Here is an 11,693-nt window from a genome sequence, read left to right on the forward strand (position 1 = left end):
TGACCTTCGTTCTCTCTCTTTTTTTTTCTTTTTTTTTTAACTTGTCAAGGAATTTTGGTAGTTGATAATGCCCTCCCAACTGAAAATGTTTGCCTGTGCCCAACCCCAACCCCCAACTGAAATTGTTTCCTACGGGCCTTGAATTTAATGATGCAGAAATATTATGTAAAGTATAAAAGACTAAAACTTGCAAGAAAGAATGAGAAATTAACGTACACTCCAGATTTTCGTAAAAAAAAAAAAAACTATTGCAATTAAACAGCATCTCCAAACAGCTATCATTTTTAACCTAACACTGAGATACTGTATATATGCATAAATTAACCAACTCAAAATTCAGCGCAAACTTAAATTAGAAAACAAATTAACAAGTTCGAATCAAAGCGTTATATCAGGCTTTTGATATTGACATCAATTTGTGATGCAAAATATTGAGGTGTAAATAATCCATGCACTAATAATGTAAAGATAGTTCGTAAAAATATAGATTTGTAGGGTAGATAAAGACTTTTTATGGTGTGCAGGGTAGTGCAACTCTCGTTCCTCATTTTCAAATGTCAAAAGACTGTGGCAAGCCTCGAGCTAATGTTCTTAGAAAATGTCATAAAAACCTGAATTTTCGAAAGAAAGCAGTTCAACTGATCTGTAAGTAAGTATCATGTAGGGTGCATGTGGAGCTTGGAGCGTGAGATAAAAGATTTGTGTAATGAGGTCCGCCATGCTGAGATATTTGAGATAAGTTGAAAAAAAAAATGATTAAATTGTCTAATAGTCAATCTGAAGTAATAAAAAATGGAGACAGTTAACATTAGTAGTATTTTATGACCTGTGCAATACAATAAATAAAATTTAAAAACTCTGTTTTGTGAATTGTGCATATTTGTATAGCTAAAATCCTATTACGTTTTTAAAAAGCTCATTATTATTTAAATCAATATTCACTCTAGCATAAAAAAGCCCATCTAGAGAATCGCATTTGCTGCCTACGTGTAGGACTAGGTACGCCCTACACAGATATGTACGATACTTAAGTCCACCTGATCAATATACAGGGATCCCAGCGGGTCGACGGGGGATACTTACTCCTCCTAGGCACCTGATCCCATCTCTGGTGTTTCCAGGGGTCGATGTTGTTTTCCTGTTTACGATTCGTTTAATTTACTGGATTTATGAGATAAATCACTTGTTGTTATCTGCACCTTTTATATATCATCTATATTACTTCACATCAAGCGGGCATTATTTACTTGTTAGTCGCCCGCGTGGAGACAGTGGTTAGAGCGTTTGCTCTAGAATCGCGGAGTAAGGAGTTTATCCGTACGTCGCGGGTTCGAATCCCACTGCGGGACGTGGTGAATAGTCCTTCGGATGAGACCGTATAAGTTGAGGTCCCGTGTCGCAGTAACTTTTGGCATGAAAAAGATCCCTCACTGCTCAATGGCCTTGAGTGCCTAGTATAGCTCCAATTTTGCAACCCTCCATAGGCAAGTGGTGGCGTCTCAGTATGAGTGAAAAATTCTCGAAAGGACCCTTAAACAAACAAAGAAACAGACAAACAATCCAGCCCCCGAGAGCCTTCAGGTGTGGCTGTTCATATAACACGTCAAAGGGGTGAATGCGATAAATAAGAATGCATGTCACGAGTTTTATATCGGTTGCGTTGAAAAAAGAGAAAGACTTAATATTAAAACATATCTAAGTCAGCTTAACAGGATATGGTTTGTTCAAAGTTTTACAGAGTTCTATGATTTATATACAATGTATAGATTTAACTGAGAATGAAATTTAACGACGACGGACCTAATTCATTTCTGCAATAGATTTTTTATTTAAATTTTGATATGAGGTAAAGTGACTTTTGGTGAGTTAAAATCAATAAAAAAAATATATGGTCATCGATGTAGATTTTTAATGGGGAGCGTCTCAAAAGTTGATGATGGAAACCAATAATTACTATAGAAAGTAATGGGAAATTGCCAGTGTACGGTATAAAAGTGATCATTAAAAAAATTCTGCAATAGAATTTTTATTCATATTAAAGGATTATGTAAACAAGACAATTTACTAGCAAATTATGCCAAAAAATAAATGGGTCATCGGCCTTAATTTTTCGGTGGTGGGGGGGGGGGGGGCATGTCAAACTCTGGTGTAGGGCACATTTTGGGGGAAAATTATCATTGAAAATACCTTGGCCAAATAAATTCTGATGTTTCATGTACTTATTCTTTAACTTACTTTAACACTAAATAATGATAATAATTTAAAGTGGTTTGCCAATTTTAAAAAAAAACTCTAAGGATGGTGTCCAAGTATGATGTGCTATTATGTGCGTATAATACTCTAGGGATGGTCTCAAAGTATGATTTACGTGATCCGCGTCCTATAGGTCCCTGATGTAACAAATCATTATCTGCAAGCCTGTTCATTTCAGAAGTTTAAAGTTTTCTGAGCAAACTAAACTCTAATACATGTACATGTATATGATACAGTGTTTATCAAATTATAAATATGCATAGATGGTAAAAGGCCAAGTGAATTTTAAGGGACTGTTTCAAGATAGGACTTTTTGGTTTCTGTCTTGTTCCGACACTTTACTCAGTCTGTCTTTACTATCTATATAAACTAGAGCTTATTTAAGTCTTTTTTGTACAGGGTTCTGTATTTTTTGGACTAAGAGTTTTAAATTGAAATATGGCAAAATTTGGCATTCATAATCAAAATCATTTTAAATTACTCTTATAGACTCATTTTCCACTAAATATATGCTTTAATAGTCAACTTAAAAGACAAAATATAAATCTATGATTGAATACTGATGTCTTAATCATGTTAATGAACTATGATAAACTGTAGAATAAATATTTAAATTGTAGGAGTATCCTCTTTTCTTATCTTTATGAATTAATAATAATCTACAAATTCCAAGACTTTTGATAGTGATACATGTAAATAGTGAAGAAAATATCCATCAGCTTGTAATTTGGGAATTCCTACCCAAAATCTTTACAAAGATATATTATTTCAATTGAGAATTCATGTGTCTTTTTACAGGACGTGCATGCTATGGGTAGTAAACTCTACAACCTTTAAAAAAAACATTTTACAATTATGCACCTGTGTTATTTTACTCTAAGCCTGCTTCCATTGTAAAGAATATAAGGAGGTAACACACAGATATAATACTTTATTCATAAAGTATTTCACACTTCAGGAAGAAATGATGACAGGTATAAAAGATGTAGCTATGAAGTATTGAAAAAGTACCATTCAGTATCAAAATGTGCTGAAATATACAAAAATATTTTGTGTTTGTTTATAATGATTTCACTTCATTTACCTGTTAGGTATACAAACTTTAATTTTTTTAACCAAAATTTTATTACAGTTTTATTTTTTTTCTGATGAGAAATAACAAAAATGTTTTCATGTGTGGTAAAACTGGTTCACACCAACCGTACAAGTAACTACATGTATAGTACCTAAATATTTCATCACATCTGTAAATGTAATGAATAATGTACATGCTGTGTAAATGTACAACAACAATATGCAATTTGTTTTTAATTATATGAATAGTTTTCCCAGTGGCTAATCATGTATTCTGGTGCTGTAACAATACATTTGTGGAAGATGTACAAAAAACAGCTTTTACTGCTTTTTAAATCATTATGACATGCTCATGTATTTGAAAAACAAAATCACTCTTCCCGAAAATTGTTTGAGCTAAGTTTTCATTTACTTTTGTTACATACACCTTTCTGTCTTCATTGTTCTTCCTATGTACAAGTACACAACGAGCCATTATAAAATACATGTAATTGCATCTCTTAATTATGCTTGGAGGTTCCCAATTGTGGCCACACCCTACCCCTGGGGGTCATGATTTGAACAATTCAGAATCTTCACTGTATGGGTGTTGTGATCACCCATTTTGTGGAACGCTCCCTCCTTGTTCTTGGGTCGAGGGTTCCAGCCCAAACAGCAACACTAGCACTTGGCACAATAAAGTGAAAGTTGGAGGTCTTGGATCATGTAAGAGCAGGCATTGGCACGCTAAAGAACCTTCACTTCTCACTGGGCCTTAGTGTTGAGCAAAGGTCTAAATTTCAAGTCATTCACTGCATTTTGTGATTTCTCATAAGGGTTAAATAATCTTGCAAGGGATGTTACATGTAAGTTACAACGATCAATTCATGCTTTGATGCCTCGATGGAAATGCTGTAAATTCAAGTAAAATTTCTGCTAAAGATGGGTGCTCCAATAGATGCAGCAATTTGAGTTATATTGTTGTTTCTACCTGGAAAGAAATCCACAAAAAATGATTGTGATATTCAGATAAATAAATATTTAATCATTATCAAGTACATGTATACAGTTTACACATGTAACTAGTTATGATGATTTATTTCATTGTCCAAAACTTTGACTTTTATGTATTTTTTCTAAAGGAAAAAATTTAAAACATATTATTAAATATTGTAGTTTAAATATAATCACAATATGGGAACCAAATTAGGATTTACATGATGCAAACAATATATAAAATTAAGTACAATCATACATTTCAAAGTTAGGTGAATAAATAGATAGTAAAAAATACATGAATATACTCAAAGTCAAAATACATATTCAAACCCTAATAAAGCATATGATTAATGAGCATGTGCAGTGTACAAAGAACAGGGGAACAGCAAATAAGAACATATTTGAGTTGCGTCAAGCGAAAAGGGACCTTCGAGACATAAACGTAATTACGTCACAATAGCGCTTCAAAGACGTGACGTTTCATTTGTGCGTTTGCCGATAAAAAATACTCATACGATAAAGCAGAACAAAAATATATTTGCGTAATACATATGTTAATAAAAATAGACACGCCTATAACTGTCCCAAAAAATGTATAATCTCGTCAATTTATAGATTTTCTGGTAATTTTTCAAAAATAATATATAAACTAATTTAATTTTTGATAGTTCATGAATGGCTTTTTTCATCAGCTGTCAAAAATGTTCATGAACAAATCCATGTACGTGTTTTCCTCATTAGGTTCTGACAATCGCGTCTTTTTTGGCTGAGCTCCGTCTACAGATAAGTCAAGTGGTCCCCTGCATTTATTTCAATGTTTTTGTTATGTTTTTGTTTTCTTTTTTTTTTTTTTTTTTTTGGGGGGGGGGGGTTTACATGTAACGCATTCCAAGTTGTTTCTCCGGTAGGCAGAAAGGCCCGAGAATTTGCGACTCAATGCCCAAAGTTTGTCATCTGAGATTAAGTATCCGAATCAAGTTCTCTGATACTAGCATAGTTGCAATAGCGTTTTCTGTCAATACATATTATGGGGGGAGATAAAAGCAGCAGCTAGGAAGCTTTGTCTGTAGCCATATCATAAAGGATGAAGCGGCAGCCATGAACGACTTCACTTTTTGCGCAACACCCTGCGGTTTGAAAACTGGTGTAATAAAATGTGAAGGTCATAAACAGTGGTTATTTTCAAAATTAATTTGAGGTCTTGTATTCATTGCCTACATTAATTGCAATACTAGTAAATTAAAACTAAACACAGTAAATTTGGGGAAAGCTGATGTTGTTTAAGTCGAAAATTAAGAGCGATATTGGTCATCTAAAATTTTAAATCAGACTTACATGTATGTACATTAGTTTTATTTTCTGATTTGAAGTTTATTAATTTTATTTCAGGCAAATGCAGAAGTTCCGGACTATAAATATGATTTCATCTTGAGCTTACAAATTTTCATAATATCGTAAAATTTTAAATGGTTTAATTACCCCCCCCCCCCTTTTCTTTGGTATGTGCTAATGTTCGTTTTTTTATTACTACGGAAAGGGAAGACGTCGCGCACAATATTGGTGTTACTTCAGCCTTTCAAGGATTAATTCCTATTTTTATCTTTATTCTCTCTTAAATTTCTTTATTTTTTAAAATAAGTTATTTTTCCTTCCGATTTTTCTTGTTCAATTTCGTTTTTACGTATTTAATTTACTATATTAATTTCTTTTTTATTTCGACCATAACCACTTTGAAAACAAGTTCAAGTTCAATTTATTCACCCAAACCAAAATATTGGTACCTGCACCATACCCCCTCCCCTTTCTAAAAAAAAACCTGCTCATTTATTTGAACACTTTAAGTGCGGAATCATTGTCTTGAAATTCACATCACCAGTAAAGTGGTGTAGATTATTTTTTTTCAGACAGTATCTCAATAGTTCCATTTTCTTTCTCATATATTTATTTGCAGAGGATCCGGAGAATTTAATATTTAAAAGCTGTACATCCCCCTTGTTAGTGTTGCCGTAGACCTATCTCAATTTACACTGCGATACTGTAAAATCAATGCTTATTTACGCTTGTGACCTATCAATAAAATTGTCTGATTACTTCCTTTTTTTCTCTTTAATAAAAACTTTTAAAAATTCCATTCCACCAATGAAGTTGCTTTCTATACGTGTCTGTTTACTGCATATGATTTTAAAAAAAATTCAAGAAAGGAATGAAGAATGAAAAGTTAGGGGTTTTTTTTAATTTTAGTTATACGTTTTTTTAAAATTATATCCTACTATCATCAATAATTCATTACTTTATTTTTTTTTTTATATATTTTTTCTACATATAGCGTACACATATCGCTCGGAGCTCCTCGGATGGCTTGCACATGTACCTGTTTGGAGTGTAACGGAGTCAGCCGAGGATTGCCGATCGTACACACTATGCATAATGATCTATCTATCACAAAATATAAATACATGTAATTGAATCTTTTGCTTACAATCACATGCTGGAAATAAATCTAAAGAAATTTCTACCAATGACAGCCTGTATGTACATGTATATTACAGAATATATAGTTTGGAATTTCAGGGGTGAGGACCATTTCACACCTTCTACACGCACCCAGTAATATTGTCTTGTTCTCATTGACACTGAATTTTAAACTGATTATTTACATGTAACTGTATCAACTTCTATATTGAAGTAATGGTTAGATTGTACATCTGTAAGTTAGAATCATCATCCGGGACCCTTGACTTGAATAATAAAATAGAACATGAAAAAGAGTACCAACACGTGAAAAGGTGGCACATTAGCGTGATTAGAAAATCTTATAAATACGTCAATTATATTAACGATTTAAAAAATATTATTTGAAAGTCGAAGTAAACGTTTGACTTTGAATGCTGTCCGTCTGATTGTTTTGCATCAAGCCTAGATATATACGTAATCTGGGTTTTTTATCGGTATTTTTTAGCGCTGAACAAATTAATTAATTTTTTTAACATGAGAATAAAAAAAAAAAGCAAGTTTTTCTCTTTACAAAACTGTACAACATACAATATTTATCTTCAACAAAATTTATACAACTGCAAGCACCGAAGTAACGTGCCTTTGTTCCAAGTACAAAGTGCCGGGCTTATTTTCGAACTAGACCCCCCCCCCCCTTCCCCCGTCCCTAATGTACAAAAACTTTATTTCTTTTACTGATATACATGTATAGTTAAGTCACAATTATTGTGTGTACCGGTATATTTAATTTAATTTTAGCGTCTTAAATCGCTGTCATATAGGCAGGAAGCATCGTTGGGAGGGGGGAGGGCATTAAACAAATACGTTTAACCAACTGTATTTTGAATTGGGAGATTTTCCACATTTCAGTATGATTTTCAATTGAAATAAAATCATAGGACATCGTTTTTGAAAGACGTGTGAAATAATGGATAGGTAAAAATACAATGCCTGAAAGTTGCACCCCTAAAACATTAGTTCAGGGAAGTACAACTGTATCATTTCCATAAAAAATACATGTAGGTACTGCCTAAGGGTTTGTTTTTGTGGAGGTGGATTTGGTGATTATAGCGAAAGAGAAATAATACTTTGACCGGGATCAATCACTACATTAACAGTGATGTCAGATATTCATTTACCCCTTTGCGAGCATTAACAGTGATGTCAAATATTCATTTACCCCTTTGCGAGCAATCGTACTACTCGGTCATTTCCGTGAATAATAACTCAAGGAAAATAGCCGTGTTGTTACGAATGCCAAGGCGAAATGATTTCAGAGTAGGAACTTGTTTGGTTTTGTATAGTCAGCGGTCTGTCCCCTTGTCAAGGATCCTTTCAAATAAAAATTTTCTAGAGATTGAAGCATGGTTATGTTGATGATGTAGAAAAAAGGTGAGATAATGTCGAAATTGAATATATTCCTTGAAAATTAACTACTACCTTTATTACTTCTATATAAATGTACAGAATTATAGATATTTTCTTTCTTCAACCTTAATATTATCACTATTTTACAATGTATACAATCATATAAATACTAAAATTTGTTCTTAGATATTGAAAGAAAAAAACTTTTAAAAAACATCTAGAAAAAGTAATTTCTAATCAATACAAAAGGCTGATTTAGTAATGACGTTCCAATTAACAATAACGTTTTGTGACGTTATTCAACGTTTTATAGCGTCATCTTGTTAACATTGCATTGATTTTGTTTTAGAGTTTTAATTAGAATTTAAAAGGTATATAATAAAAAATTTGGTGTCAAAATATTCAGAAAAATTAACTCTTTCAGAAACGGTCAAAAACCTATTTTCGAAAATTTTGTCACGAAGGTCCCTTTTCGCTTGACGCAACTCATTTCACATTTATCCCCTTTTTAAACAAGAGTGATGTTTTCATTTTTCAAAAGTATCAGCACACTCAACTTACCTGATCATGTTGTTTGTAAATAAAAACAAACATGTGTTAGCTAGGGTTTTTTTTTCAACAGCAGGTATTTCTTCAGTACATGTATCTCTGTAGATTTTTTTCTGTGGTAAAAAAAAAAATCAATCATTAAATTTGAAATTCAAAATAGATGTGAATATTGTGATGTACAACCTAGCACCAAAACGACCAATTAGCATGATCTGCATCAGTGTGATTCAAGGATACATATTTTTAAAGCTGTTTAATCATGTTAATTTTTTCAAAGCTTTGTGCACTGTAAAAGATATGAAGGCAACTTATAATTTTGGAGGAAACAGTTTTGTGAGATAATTCAGATAAATATAATTATCATAGCTAAAACAAATGATTCAAGGGTTCACTTGTATAATATGGCACATAATAGCACATTTGATTCTGATGATTCAGCACTTTGGTAAAACAGGGAATGACCAGTTCCTATACAAATCTATACTTAAAAAGTCTAATATTTCCAATATTTTACTGAGTGGTCATTAAAAAAGGCAATGTTTGTCCTTGGAGTGGGATATTGGACCTGCCGATGAGATATTGGACCGGTTACATAACACAATGGACAGGATCAGCTAAATCTCATTAGCATTCCTTTGTGTTTGACAGTGACGGAATTGACCGATCATGAGTTTCATCAAAGTGCTGGTAAAGGAAATTTATATTAAGGAAGCCAGCACAAGATACATGTATTTTAAAAAATAAAAGGTATAGTAACAAAATATTTATTAACTGTTTACTCAGGCAAAATGTTTCGTTGACCTCTAAAACCAAACTGTTTGCCTTCGTCTTAACACGTTTCCTTTGAACCCAGTCAATAATATATGTATATTGTGAGATGGTATTGCACTCGCATCAAGACTGGAGGACTGACTGAGCAAAAAGAAAATTGAAAGGCTCAGGCATGTCAGGCGGCTTCGACATTGTGTCCTTGGAGATAATTTGTATTGAAAGTGGTTTATTCTATGACAAGAAGCTTTTGATGGAGATACTCTGGTGAAGACAGTGAACTATATTGTACATTTGCAGTCCTTTCTATCTTAGTTATGTTTTACCACAGAAATACAATATTTCTATTTATACTGCTCACAACATAAGCTGGGTTATTTGATTCTATTAGCATGAAGCCAGGTTTATCTGGCTTAATAGTTCAGCTCGGTCAAATTCTATCAGAATCAAGTATGCTTATAAACTAGGCTACCCTAATTAGGAATTGTCCTTAATGCAATTTATGTTGCATCCAAAATCCTTTTTACAAAGTTATTGATAAGATTTGTCTGCATTGAAAAACTGTATTAATATTTATGAATAAATAATATCAAATGTAACATTGAAAAAATATATAGACCTACATTTAAATACGGTTACCTGTTCCAAATGTTCAGTGTTGATGTCAACATGGTCAATCAGAAAGTTTTAGCTTAGGTCCTGGCATTCCTGGTTCTTGGTTCATCAAAGTGCTGGTAAAGGAAATTAATATTCATTTACATGTTTACAAACATGCACTTAAAAACTTTTTTATGTTCATTAAGTTAAACTCCGGAATGAGATGCCAATATATCTTAGACATTCTTCAGAAAAGATCGTTCTTTCAAATCGATGACATACCCCTGAGTCTTAAAACGTCTTCAAAAATAATACGGGTACCACAGTTAATCGTCTTTGTCAGAAACATCAACTTGAACTTCATGATCATCGTCTCAAGCCACAGTTACCGTTCAGAGTCCGCTCATAGGCATAGAACCAAGAATGGGAGAGGATCGTACATTTTGGCCGTAGTATACATTAACCGTTCTCTCGTCGTTTTTTTTTTTTTTTTTTTTTTTATCATTATTATTAACATCATACGTATGTGTTTTTGTACACCTAGCCTGGTTCCCTGTCCCTGTTTTGCTTCGTGTACTCCGCGTCACTGCCTTGGCAAGGTAGACTGGCTTTACGCGATTCGAACGATAGAGACAGGCTATTGGCAAGGATGAGCCAGGGGACCAGGCTATTGTTGATATGCGCTTTCGGTAAATGTCGTAAAAAATAATTTATTTATAGAATCAACAAATGAATATAAATCGAAATGTTTACAATATTCTGGAATTGAGAGGAAACGTTTAAAACTCTTCAAAAGAATTAAAAATGTATATATTTTTTTTTTATCTTTTGCGATACATAGTTACGTCAATCTAATTCAAGGCATATGCGCGGTTTTCTGCGCAGTGGCGCGAAATTTCGAATTAGGTCCGTCGTCCTTAAGTCAGTGTAAAAACTATAAACAATGCAACCCTGATCAGTATAAAGGCATTAAGCATAGATAGTGCAACACTAAATGATATAAATTTGAACATTATATTTTGACAATGGTATGTTATGTTGACAAGTTTTAACCTCTGTTTCTGTTTCCTAATACTTTACAATCGAAACAATACTAATCAGGAATTAAATATATATAGTGTAACAACTATACTGTATTCATATATGTATGTTACATTTTCTTAACTTACAATTGTAAATACTAGTATACATTTGTCTTTGCCACTAGGACAAGTGGCAAGTTCGGTTGAAATTAGTCCAATATTGTTCTTGAGAAGAAGTCGAAAATATGATAGGCGCACCGACGACAGACGACACACAACAGACGGACGCAATACCCTCTTCGATCAGGAAAGCTCACTTAAGCCTTCTGCTCATGTGAGCTAAAAATACAGACTTTTGGCATCATTTTTTTAATGAAATTGTAATCTTCAACTATTACAGCACTTGCATGCTGTATGTCCTGTCAAGGAAAACGATAATTCTTTAAATTTGACATTCTTTTATAATTCTGAGCTCGAACGAAACTTTTCACTTAAAGAGTATATGGCACGTTAAATTATAATGAAAAATTTACGTGTTTCAAAGTTAAAAAAAATCTTTTATATGATCATTACAACCTAGGCTTATTTTTA

The sequence above is a fragment of the Saccostrea echinata genome, unplaced genomic scaffold (genome assembly GCF_033153115.1).
Source record: "Saccostrea echinata isolate AGI-Se365-2 ecotype Australia unplaced genomic scaffold, CSIRO_AGI_Sech_v1 ptg000065l, whole genome shotgun sequence".
NCBI lineage: Eukaryota > Metazoa > Mollusca > Bivalvia > Ostreida > Ostreidae > Saccostrea > Saccostrea echinata.